We start from the raw sequence: 13,452 nt of genomic DNA, 5'->3' as shown, positions 1-13,452 counted from the left end.
CCAGTGGCTGGGTATCTGCCACCCACTAGAGAGACTGGGACTGAATAGTTCCTGGCTCCTGGATTCTTCTGGCTCAGCTGTGGCTGTTGCACATATTTAGGGAGTAGGCCCTCAGATACAGGATCTCTCCTCCTCTCACTCTGCCTTTCAAATAAATATTTTTAAAATTAATGAAACATTTCCATAATTTCCATAACCTGATCTGTAAAGACACAGCTCAGGACTCTGAACTTAAGAGGGACAAATCTGAGGAGACATGGCTGAAGCCAGGGGAGAGGATGTAGAAAACAGACACCGTAGATGGCTGCACGAGTGTCATCCCCTGGTAACGGAATGCAGTTTTAACTTCTCATGGATGACCAAAAGCACCTGAACACGTCTCAGCGCTTGGAGGAGCGCCTGGGGGGCATTAAAGTCACATGAATTTCACAGCTCTGCATATGAGGCCTTCACCTGCCTCTCACCTTGTTCTGGTTCCAGTTGTTAGTAGGATTATAGATTTTGGAAAGGAACTGGGGACACTGCATTGCCTAGTAAAAGTGTAAGAGGTTCCTGTGAAAGTCTCTCTCTATTCCATGCTGGACAAAGTCCACCATGGAAACTGGGCAAATTCCCATGAAATCCAGTGGGGCCAACAAGCCCCAGCTGTTCCCAGCTCCAGGCTGGAGCATGATATATGGATTGTAACCACTCACAAGCTGCCCACCACGGACCTAATGGTTTTCTGGGTTAAACCAAACACGATCTCAAAGGAATATTTTAAATTATTATACTAACCATATCAAGAGCTAGCTCATCAAAAAGTTGGGGTGCAGGTTTTTAAAATCTTTTAAAATATCATTAAAAATTAAAATATCATTTAGAATCTTTTAAAATGCCATTCATGTTAAATGCAGCATACGGGGAAACTTAATAAAGATTGCTTTATCATTTACTCTACGAAACATAAAAGTAATCAGAATAGTGTAGATAGCTTATTATGTCCCAGGAACAGTTTTGAGCGTTTTCATATACATCATTTAACCTTCACAATAGCTCAGCAAGAGGAGGTACCCTTAGTTGTATGGGATACGCAGTGAAATCACATTGGAATGATTTATTTCTGACCAGCTAGCTCTCTGCTCCTCAGAATTCTCTGCTCTGCGGTGGGAGTGTTTGGTGAAGCAGTTACAACACTGTTCAGGTCACCTGATCCCACACCGGAGTGCCTGGGTTTGAGTCCTGGCGCCACTGCTGCTGGCGAACATGATGGGAAGCAGCAGGTGATGGCTCAGGTGCTTGGTTCCTTGTCCCCTATGTGTGAGACCCTAATTGAGCTCCTGAATCCTGGCTTCTGCCTGGCTTCAGCACAGTTGTTGCAGGCATTTAAGGAATGAACCAGTGGGTGAAATATCTATCTCTGTCTCTCTGTCCCTGTCTTCTGTCAAATAAAATAAGAAAAATAATTTTAAAATATTATAAAAACATTACAATGGTGATGGGTTATACTTCCTTTCTGAGATTGCCCTGAGCCTTAAGTGAGATAATGCTTATTGTTAGATGTGGCTGGCACTGAAGTCACCTGGTAAACATGGATTATCTTCCCAGAATCATTTGAAAATCTATTCATTTTAATTAAACATTTGTGCAGTCCATTCTGTATATCAGACTCTGTGCTAGGCATTGGGAATAATGGTGATAAATTAGAAACAGGTGCTGCCTTGAGGAGCTGGAGTCAATCGAATAAAAGACCTGGGATGGGTAACACGCAGATGGCCATAAAGAAGTTTTGCTGAATTTTACATAGTGCATCCCTATGCACATGACTCCCTAGACATTCAAAGAGGCAGCCTATGTAAGTGCTGACCATGATTGAAAGCATAACTATGTGACAGCAATCATGGACCCTGCTAGCAATAACTGCTCCTTCAAGGAAAGTAGACCCATTTGTGGATTACAGTTTCTAAAATTCTGCTCATTCCTACAATTGTTTGAAATATACCTGTCATTGGATGTGGTATAAGAAATTGTTTCTGCTATGAGTTTTTCTATTTTCTTTTTTTCTTATACTTTCATGAGATTTAGTTAGCACATACTATATATGTTTAAAGTATACAAAGTGATATTTTGACATACCTATCCATCAGGAAAAGGTTATACAGTCAAGCTAATTGACATATCCATCACCCCACATAGTAGTAGTTTGCTGCAGTGAGAACATTTGAGATCTACTTTCTTAGCAAACTTCAAATATCCATGGATATTCAGATCTTTCTCATCTTATAACTGAAAGTTTATACCCTTTGACTCAAATCCTCCCACCACCCCACCCATCATCCCTAGCAACCACCGTTATACTCTGTTTTTACAACTTCGATTTCTTTAGAGTATATATTTATGAGATCATGCAGTATTTGTCTTTCTGTGTCTGACTTATTTCACCTAGTGTTAAGACCCTCTAGGTTCATCCTTGTTACAAATGTCAGAGTTTCTTAAGCTTGAACAGTATTCCACTATAGATATATATAAACATGTATTCTCCATCCAGTCAACTGTGAATAGACACTATGTTGATTCCATATCTTGGCTATTAGGAATAATACTACAGTGAACTTCCACTTTCTATGGGAGTACAAATATCTCCTTGAGATATTTATTTCATTTCCTCTGGATATGTACCCAGAAGTGAGGTTGTTGGGACATCTGGTAGTTCTATTTTTAGTTTTTGGAAGAATGCCATACTGTTTTCCATAATGAGGGTGCTAATTCATATTCCTACCAACAGGGTACAGGCTTCCTTTTCTCTGTATCCTTGCCAACACTTATTGTTATTTGACTTTTGGAAAATAGCCATCCTAACAGGTGTGAGATGACATCTCACTTTGGCTTTGGTTGCACCTCCCTGATATTAGTGATGTCGAGCACTTTTTCCTATACCTGCTGGCCATTTGTTTATCTTCTTTGGAAAAATGATCAAGTCCTTTGCCTACTTTTTAATTAAGGAATTTGTTTGCTTGTTTGCTGTTTTATATTGAGTTTCATGAATTACTTGTATATTTTTGACTTAGCCCCTTATCAGACATAAGGTTTGCAAACATTCCCTCTCATTTCATAGACTGTCATTTACTTTTGCTGATTACTTACTTTGCTGCACAGAAACTTCAGTTTTATGTAATTCCACTTGCTTACTTCTCTTTTTGCTGCCTGGGCTTTTGGTGTCATATCCAAAAGGACAATGTCAGGGAGCTTTCCTTCTCAGTTTTCTCCTAACTTTTTTAAAAAAAGATTTATTTATTTATTTACTTGAAAGGCATAGTTACACAGAAAGAGGGAAAGAAACAGAGAAAGAGACCTTCCATCACCAGTTCATTCCTCAAATGACCACAATGGCCAGGGCTGGCAAAAGCCTGGAACTCCATCTGGGTCTTCCATTCGAGTGGCAGGAGCCCAACCGCTTGAAACTTCTAGCATTTTAACAGGTTCAGATATTACTTTAAGTTTTTAATCCATTTTGGGGTTATTTCTGTATATAGTGTGAGGTAAGTGTCCAAGTTCATTGTTTTGCATGCAAATATTAAGTTTTCCAACATAATTTATTGCAGATACTATCCTCTCCTCTTTGTATATTCTTGGCACATCTGTCAAAGATCACTTGGATATTGACGCGTGAGTTTATTTCTGTGCTCTCAACTCTGATCCATGGGTCTATAGGTCAGTTTACCATACAATTTGATTTTGATTACTGTAGCTTTTTAATGGATATACTTTGAAATCATGTAGGGTTATGCCTCCAGTTTTTTTTAAAAGGTTTTTATTTATCTACTTGAGATAAAGAATTACAGACAGAGAGAAGGAGAGACAGAGAAAGGTCTTCCATCAGCTGGTTCACTCCCTAGATGGCCATAACAGCTAGAGCTGGGCTGATCTGAAGCCAGGAGCCAGGAGCAAGGAGCTTCCTCTCGGTCCCTCAAGTGGGTGGAAGGGCCCAAAGATTTGGACCATCTTCCACTGCTTTCCAAGACCATAGTAGAAAGCTGTATCAGAAGAGGAGCAGCTGGGACTTGAACCATCACCCATATGGGATGCTGGAACTGAAGGCAGAGGCAAATGCCTCTACACCAAAATGCCACTCCCAGGTTTGTTCTTCTTAAGATTTCTTTACCCACTCACAGTCTTTGGTAATTATGTATGAATTTTAGAATGTTAATGCTTTAAAATATTAGAATTTTGATAGAGATCATATGGAATCTGTGCATAGCCTGTGTGGTATGGACACTAACAGTCCTAATTTTTCCAATCCATTAACTCAGATGTCTTTTGATTTATTTGTTTTTTGCAATTTCTCTTATAAGCTTTATAGTTTTCAATGTAGAGCTCATTTACCTCTGGTTAAATTTATTCCTAAGTATTTTATTCTACTTATGATAATGTAAATTGAATTATTTTCTTAGTTTTGAAGTTTTCAAACACAATTATAATATCCACTATTAAATAGTCTACAATGCTTGGATATGGAAGGAATATGATAATGTTTCCATAAATATAAAGCTCTCAAGTTAATACAATGTTTAATTATGGTCAGGAGATACACTCCTACCAAGCTTTTAGAGACATTATGTGCTCAAAGGATACTATACATAGAATGCACAAAGTGTCAAAAGTTAATAGTGAAGGGATATAAGCCTCTCCCTGTCCCTTTCATTCAAGTCAATATTCATATTCAGATTCTGTATTTTAAGAAGAAAGTTCTATTTATTTATTCACATAATGTCTACTGATTGCTTACTTAATAATAAGGACAGTGTTAGGCGTTGGCACAGAAGGAAAACAGAAAAAGAAACAAAAAGGGTCCCCTCAACTCCTAGTCAAATGAAAGAAACATGCTATCACATTGCTTTCTGGTAAACACTTAAGCACAGGATGCTAAGGGAGCACCAAATTGGGCATTTAACCCACATGGAATGTTAAGAGGATTGCATGAAGGAAGCTTTGTTATTTTAAAAGATAAGTGCATAGGCTATAAATGAGGGGGAGGGCAAAAGGAAAGAGGGAGACATAGGGAAGGAGGGAGAGAGAAAGTTAGAAAAGGTAAGGCAGAGATTTCTCTATAGGGGAGAAGAAATCATGAGCAAATTACAAAGGATCTTATTTGTCATGCTCAGGATTTGGGAATAGTGTAATCCACTAATAAAAAAAATTTTGCAAATATATTTGAAGCACATTTCAAACACTTCCCTTGTGTGCCTTGGACACAAATATAAGATCCAATTGCTATTCTGAGATCATACGAAAACAATGAAACATATTTCTATGGCAGGGCTTCATGAGAACTGCAGTTCCCGTTTTTAATGATGCTGGCTTTGCTTGGTTCCAGGAAAAGGTTGTGTGGAGGTACAGCTTAACTTGACTCTGGTTTATGGCAGCTGGAAATAGCACTCTTTTTATTTTCCTGAGGAGGAAGTGGAGGAGAGTAGCAACACTTGCAATCATAGTCATGCCACCAATCTACTCTTGGGAGCTAAACACAGTAGAATCAAAGTAGAAAGCTAATTTGATTGTCAAAGGGCTCTTATGTTCCAATAGAAATCCCCCAATTTGTTTTTTTCTCATAAAGTAGAGCTAAGGTGAGGTTAGTGATTTGAAATAGGAGTAGACCAGAAGCATCAGAAAATGAGTATCTGATGCCTATAGAACGACAGAAGCAAAAAAGAATCACCATGGTTTATGACAGAACTGTAGGGTATTTTGTGGCTTCTGTATTAAAGGGATGATAGATACATGTTGTTTGCCTCAGAGACTTTTCCTTTAAATATTAAAATTCATTTACAACATCCTCATACAAAATACTTAACAAAAGATCTAATTAGATTTGTATACTAAAACTTAGAAAACTTTGATGAAATAAAGGGAGAAGCATACCATGTTCATGGTTGGGAAAACTCAATATTGATAAGATTCTCTCCAAATTTAGCATAATTCCAATGAGAAATCAAGCATGTTTTCAAGAAATTGACTACTTATTATAAAATATATGTGATAATGTGAGGTACTTAGCCTGGTCAAAATGATCCTGAAAGGAAGAGCAAAGTTAGAAAGCTTTCCTGATATAGCTATAGTAATCCAAACAGTATAGTATTGGCACAAAAGACTGAAAAATTGATCAATAGGACAGAATAGAGAATCTGAAAATAGAGCAAGTCATACACAGTTACTTGATTTTCCTCCCAGTGGTGCCAATGCAGCTCACTGAGAAAATTAAAGGTTTTAAAAGATGATACTGGGGCCGGTGCTGTGGCACAGCGGGTTAACACCCTGGCCTGAAGCTCCAGCATCCCATATGGGTGCCAGTCTGAGAGCTAGCTGCTCCTCTTCTGATCCGGCTCTCTGCTATGGCCTGGGAAAGCAGTAGAAGATGGCCCAAGTCTTTGGGCCCCTGCACCCACGTGGGAGACCCAGAAGAAGCTCCTGGCTCCTGGCTTCGGATAGGCACAGCTCCAGCAGTTACAGCCAATTGGGGAGTGAACCATCGGATGGAAGACCTCTCTCTCTCTCTCTCTCTCTGCCTTTCCTCTCTGTGTAACTCTGACTTTCAAATAAATAAATAAATTTTTAAAAAATGATACTGAAACAACTGGATAAATATTTTGACAAAAATGAGCCTCAACATCATGCTCAAAAAAAAAAAAATAGAGAGTAAAAGGAAATGGTAATAGTTCTACAGGAGATGCTTGGAGAGTCTCTTTGTGATTTGTAGATATGTATAATTTTTAAGAGAGGTTACCTGAACATAACACAAAAGAATTATTAAATTATACTTGGCCCAAATTTTTAAATGTGTTGCACAAAAGACACCATTAAGAAAATTAAGTGCTAAACTAAAACCTGGAGAAAATATTTACTATATATATATATATATATATATAGAGAGAGAGAGAGAGAGAGAGAGAGAGAATGTATATAATGACAAAGGATTTGTATCCAGAAACACACTTTAAATCCTAGTAATTAATAAAAAAAAAAAGACAAGCAACCTAATTAAAACGGAAGAAAAAGACTAGAACAGATACTTTAGAAAAGAAGATATATTAATAGGAACATGACAGGGTGCTAAACATCATTAATTATGAGGAATATGCAAATAAAACCACAATGAGTTACTACTTTACATTCAATAAAATGTCTAAAATTTTTAAAACTGACAACATTAAATTACTGGTGAGGTTGTGGAGCTTTCATACTTTGCTGGTGAAAGTATAAGACGGCATTATCTTTTGAAAAACTACTTGGCACTTATCTGGTTAAACATGCACCTACTCTATGGATACTTGTAGGTATTCCACTCCTAGGTATCACACACACTAGAAATTCAACAGCAGCTTTATTCATAATAGATTAAACTGAAAACAATTCAGGTGTCTACACACAGTAGACTGGATAAACAAATTATAGAATATTCATGCAGTAGATAGCTATTAAGCATGAAATAACATCACTACTGACTTATGCAGCAATAGGATGGAATCTTAGAAACATATCTGGTGAAAGAAGAGAAGTCAGGTACCAAAGTTGACATTATTATGATTCTATGACAATCAAGAAGAGGCAAAACCAATCTACACTGAGAAAAATTAGAATGCTTGTTGCTTTGGTGGTGGGCAGTTGCCTGGAAAGGGGTACAATGAAATTTCTGGGATAATGACATTTACTGTATTTTTAGTCTTGGGTATAAAGACAAATGCATTTGTCAACACCAATCAAGGGGCTGGTGCTGTAATGTAGTAGGTAAAGCCACCACCTGCAATACTGGCATCCCGTATGGGCACCAGTTCATGTCTGGCTGCTCTGCTGTGGCCTGGGAAAGCAGTAGAAGATGGCCCAAGTTTTTGGGCCCCTGACCCATGTGGGAGACCTGGAAGAAGCTCCTGGCTCCTAGCTTCAGATCAGTGTAGCTCTGGCCATTGTGGCCATCTGGGGAGTGAACCAGCGGATGGAAGACCTCTCTTTCCCTCTGCCTCTGCCTCTCTGTAACTCTGCCTTTCAAATAAATAAATAAATATTTTTAAAAAAAGAAACAGAACAGTAATTCTAGAAATTACAGGCCTCACTAATTGGATTTGGTGAAAGATCTTAAAAAAAAAAAAAATCAAGCTACTCTTAAGATCTGTGCCTTTCAATACATATCAATTGGGCTGGTGCTGTGGCTCACTAAGCTAATCCTCCGCCTGCGGCGTCGGCACTCCGGGTTTTAGTCCCGGTTGGGGCGCTGGATTCTGTCCCAGTTGCTCCTCTTCCAGTCCAGCTCTCTGCTGTGGCCCAGGAAGGCAGTGGAGGATGGCCCAAGTACTTGGGCCCTGCACCCTCATGGGAAACCAGGAGGAAGCACCTGGCTCCTGGCTTCGGATCGGTGCAGTGTGCCACCCGTGGCGGCCATTTAGGGGGTGAACCAATGGAAGGAAGACCTTTCTCTCTGTCTCTCTCTCGCTGTCTAACTCTGCCTGTCAAAAAAAAAATACATATCAATTTAGTTTAATTTTACCACTTTTAAAAAGAGCAGACACAGAGAAAATGGAGCAATGGAGCAGCTGACCAGTTCCCACAGCTCTTATGGGCTCTATTTTATTTTAGTCTAATCCCGATATTTGCACTAATAGTTCAAGTCCTGAATAAAATGTTATACTCTCACTAAACTAATTGTCATGCTCTATATTGTGCCTGACAATGCCAAAGCAACAGCTGTGTGAAAAGTCTCCTTTAAATTATATTAATGCAAGAATGGTTAGGCCATCCTTCATAAAATGGAAGCAGTGCCCAGAGATAAAGTGAATGCTATCAGAAGGTAGAGGTTTTACTGGCACAGGAGTTAATTAAAAAAACAAAGTTTTGATGATGGTTTGGTAAGAATTCAGTAGAGAAATTTAAGCTTCAGGAGGAGCAAGGGAAAGGGAGAAAGGAATCGTGAGCAATGAAACTTTAAAGCATTCCTTCCAAAGCCTGATATTCTTTGACCCTTGTCCAAAAGCCCTGGAGCCATAGTCACACTTGAAATGGTTCTCATATTCTCTGTTCACAAAAACCACTGGAGAGGGCCACAGCTCTTTACCAGAAAGTATAGTATGCATGGTTGAATTTTTGTGAAGACCTCACAAAGAGAAAGTCACCACACTTTCCTGGAAACATACTGATGCAGATCACACTTTATAAAATATTTTTTTTAAATAAAAAAGAATATAATTGCTCATTGAATTGTAATATGAATGCAAATTAACTTACTGTAATTACACCATGTAATTTTCTACTTTAAAAACTTAGAAAATGGAAGAGACCTGATAAGTAATTTGAATTGTAATTCTTTATTGTGCTCCTTCATTATGCAATGGTTACCATAAGCAATTTGTGTTTTAATGTAAAGTGTTTTTAGTTCATACCTTTATATTGGCAGAACTCACACGAGACCACTTTATATATTCAGATACCTGTTTTTTCTCTACAAGTGCATTGTAGACAAAGTCAAGATAAAATTAATGTTCTATAAGAGAATTTGAGAAGGATTCTTAATAAGTTTTTATTTTGGAGTTTTAATCACATTAAGTGACTACCCTATACTCTCAAGTATATTTCAAACAGAGATTTCACAACTCATTGGGAGTCAGATGATCAACATTCATGGTTTAGGGCTAAAATTTGGTGTAGAAGCAAAGAAAAGAGGTTTTAGTTCCAGATCTACCACTATGTGATTGTGTGACCTTCCCCACTGTGGCCCTCATCTCCCCCACCCACAAATTAAATAGCTGGGTCAGGTGATTTGCAGCTTCCACTCCAGCCCTTACAGACTGCTCTGTAGTTTCCCTCTGCTTTGCATTGTTTAAGCAACATGAGTGACAGGAAATGAATTTCTTGTTTAGAATTAATGACTGTCTGAATGAACAGCAAGCCCTTTAGCTCAGTCATTCATTGCTAAAGAATGTCTAACACGAAGATCATCTGTGATGATGCAAATGTAAAAAAAATAATTACCTGTTTTCATGCTAATAATAATGTGCAAATGTAGTTTTCTTAATGTGGATCCTGTTATCTGCAAGGCAAGGATACAGAGAGCTGGGGATCTCATTAAGTGCACAGTGCAGGGGAAAGAGAACGAGGAAAGCTTGGGATTACCAGACTTCGGTTTTGCTTTTGGTTGTGACTACTAAGCAGACTAGGTCCCAAAAGCTTCATCTCCCACATGGGGTGCCCTCAACAACTTCCCTGGGTGTTGTAAGAATTAAGTACACAATGAATGGAAAGGCCTTTGGTCACCTCCACTTGTAAATGTTGAATCGAATCCTTTCATAAACCTGTGAAGTAGGTCCCATTATTACCTCTATATTATGGTGAAAAAAAAAAAAAAACACATAGAAAAAAAGAAGGTAAATAATTTGCTGTGTCCCGGTTCATGGCACTCATCTGTCTTTGGGGGATGGGTACTATCCCTTCATCTTCTGGAGTTCCATGATAACTTACATAGTTAATTTTTTTTTCTCTTACCATCTATGATCTTAGAGAAAGGAACTATTTCATCTTTCTGCAACTAACATAAACTGCCATTTAACATACCATGATCTTCCATTTCTGCAGCTATAAAAAGGAAGGAAAAGTGGATGTATTCCTATAGAGGATACTCTGGAGTTCCCTCTTTTCTTTAGCATCTATCTCAAACATCCCTTCCAGGTATCCTGATTCTAGAATTCTCAGTTCCCAGCTGGGGTATCACGATTTCTCAGAGGCTCCCTCCACCTAGCTCTGGATTGGAGGACATGACTATAAGTGCATGGACTTCCAGAGTGGATGATTCATGGGTTGACAGAGAACTGCTCCTTGTCCAACGAGATCAAATCTTAGCACTTCTGCTAGAAATTCCAAGACTAAAATGCCCTCTTCTTTGCCAGATTTGAATGAGGAAAAAGGTAAGCATCAAGCAGCCAAGAAAGCACTGAAGGGAACAGACTTCAGGACAAAGCAGGCCCGGGGAGATCAAAGCAGAGAAGCTCAAGGAAATCATATCCTTCTCACGTCACTGACTTACTGCCTAAAGTCAGGTTGGCCTGCACCATAATTGGACTCAGTATATCCTTTTCACCAAGAAAACCTGAATTAATTGCAGTTTCTGTGACTTTCTTCCAAAACTATGCCATCAATTCAGTAAAGAGGTTTTTAAAGACATAATGAAGTCATAAATGAGAAATTATAAAAGGCTACACAAGCATAAGGTGTAACGATGGTGATTATGATAACAATGACAGGATAATGAAAATAAAAAGAAATGAATGTCTTTCATCAAAGATGGTGAAGGAAATTCATGTAGATCAGGAGTGAAAAACATGTAGATTTTTTCTATGTAGATCATTGAAAAAAAAGGTAGTTCATCCCTTCATCTTTCCCAATTCAGCATACAATTTCCTAACAGGTCTTTTCCAACCAATCTTTCTCTTTTTCATCTCCATTCCTTTGTTCATTCTATTTCCTCCTCCAGGATTCTCCTTTTCCTATATCCATTTATTGAAATCCTTCCCAATCTGCAAAACCCGGTTTATATGAAATTTCCAGTCTTTCTCTTTTTGCCCTTTGAGTTGTTGTGCCGGCTTCAAATCTTGATCTCTGCCATGGTGGGGGCCATTTTCACAGGGATGGATCCTGTCCTCAGATTGTTATCTCTTAGAGTAGACCCTAAGATCCATATACACAGCAGAGAAAAAGACCTGTATGCAACATCTGCCATCTCCACACCAGCGTCCAAGGTGTCACTCAATGTTATAACTCCACCACTGAATGGTTATCACCTCAGGTCATGTACATGGGGAGCATCTTACAAAGAGAAGAAAATGCCTTCCAGTTTGAAATGCCTAGACCACAATCCATGCAAAGCTTCTGAAGAAAGACAGGGTGAATGGGACAAAATAGAATGAAGAAAGAAAAAAGGAAGGCAGGAGAGAGGGAAGGAGGAAAGAAGAAGGGGATTGGGAAGGAAAGAGATGTGTGGTTTAGTGAACGTTATCAAAGGATGCTAAAGCAAAGCTTTCCATAGTTCTTGTCTGGCTTCCTATGCCAGAAGGCTCCTGCTGCACATTGATAGTCTTCAAAGAATATCTCTATGATAATTAGAAGTGTAGAGATTTTCCTAGTTGTGTCCCTGTTAGCAGTATTACTGCATGTTTATAAATATAGAATAAAACACAAATAACAATTAAGAGTACACAATTTGAAACTAAAGTCTAATTTCTAATCTTAATTCTGACACTATGGGGGTGTGAATTTGTGTGAGTACTTTAATTCTCAACTGCAATTATCTGAGATAATAATGGGGATACTAAAAGCTGTAAAATGGGGATAATAATAGGTAACTCCAGTGTCTATTTTCATTATTAAGTAAAATAATATTAGTAAAATGGTAACTTAATAAATCATTAGCTGTCAGTAGTAAAGTTTGCAGTAGTAGTCATTAATTTGGATGTGGATTTCTTGCTTTGATTCACTCAGATATTTCTGGATATCTTTGAGATAAGAAGCATCCACATTCCAGAAGAAAGCCATGGGAAATCTTGTCAACACTGCTGCCATCCTGGTTTTCAAGCTTCCTAAAATGATAACCTTAGCCATGTCAGACAAGCATTAACACATTGGTACTTGTCTTATAATTTTACTGAGATTCTTTTCCCTACAACTCACAGTCACTGATTACAAAATTCTTTTCCCTACAACTCACAGTCACTGATTACAAAATGTTTGCAAACATTTACTTGGGCAGCATATTATAGAGATCAGATTCAAGGTTATCTCTATAAAAACATTACTCTCACACTCATATATTCTCATATGTTTGCCTGAGAGAGAAAAGGTAGACCTACAGCTGGCATGCTCAGAAGTGCCAAGGCCCTGGGTACTACCTATGGGGAAGTGCTGACCTTGTGTGTGTCAGTCTCTAAGTGTGCATCAGTGGAAGCTATTTTGGTAACTGCTGGTATAGGTCACTGGAAACTAGCCTAGTGTTTTGACCATTTGAGGGGTGGGTCAAATATTTGCAGAAGACACATCATTCCAACAGCAAAAAGAAGATCAAGTGATGTCTCCAGCCTTCCTTTACTTCACTTGTATCTTTCCACTTCTTTCACCACTACCTGCCGTAATACACCTCTACCCAACCTCACTACTCATGAGCCCAGGGAATAAAAGAGCTTACAATCTTGGGTACTCATTTCAAAACACAATTAAACAAGACTGTGTGGGTACATAATGTTATTTCCAGAAAAAAAATGTTAACATATCCTGCCAAATTCTAAAAGAAGACACTTAGTCACTGGGAAGTGTTCATATCTGGATTTACTCAGTCATAGCGTTTATGCAGTTTAGGGATAGGTAAGCCTATAATTCCTGGTTGTGTGGCATGATGCTATTGGGAAAAGAGGTATTCATACACCTGTTTGTTTTCAAGAGGTTCTT

General features: G+C 38.4%; 1 protein-coding gene across 9 annotated transcripts in view; it reads right to left on the bottom strand.

The window, feature by feature from the left end:
• DAB1 (DAB adaptor protein 1) overlaps positions 1–13,452 on the bottom strand; it is a 911,827-nt gene that overhangs the window by 447,813 nt on the left and 450,562 nt on the right. The window lies entirely within an intron of this gene.

The sequence above is a fragment of the Oryctolagus cuniculus genome, chromosome 7, assembly GCF_964237555.1.
Source record: "Oryctolagus cuniculus chromosome 7, mOryCun1.1, whole genome shotgun sequence".
NCBI lineage: Eukaryota > Metazoa > Chordata > Mammalia > Lagomorpha > Leporidae > Oryctolagus > Oryctolagus cuniculus.
Note: the sequence above shows the minus strand (reverse complement) of the source record. Positions and strands in the feature narration are given on the sequence as shown.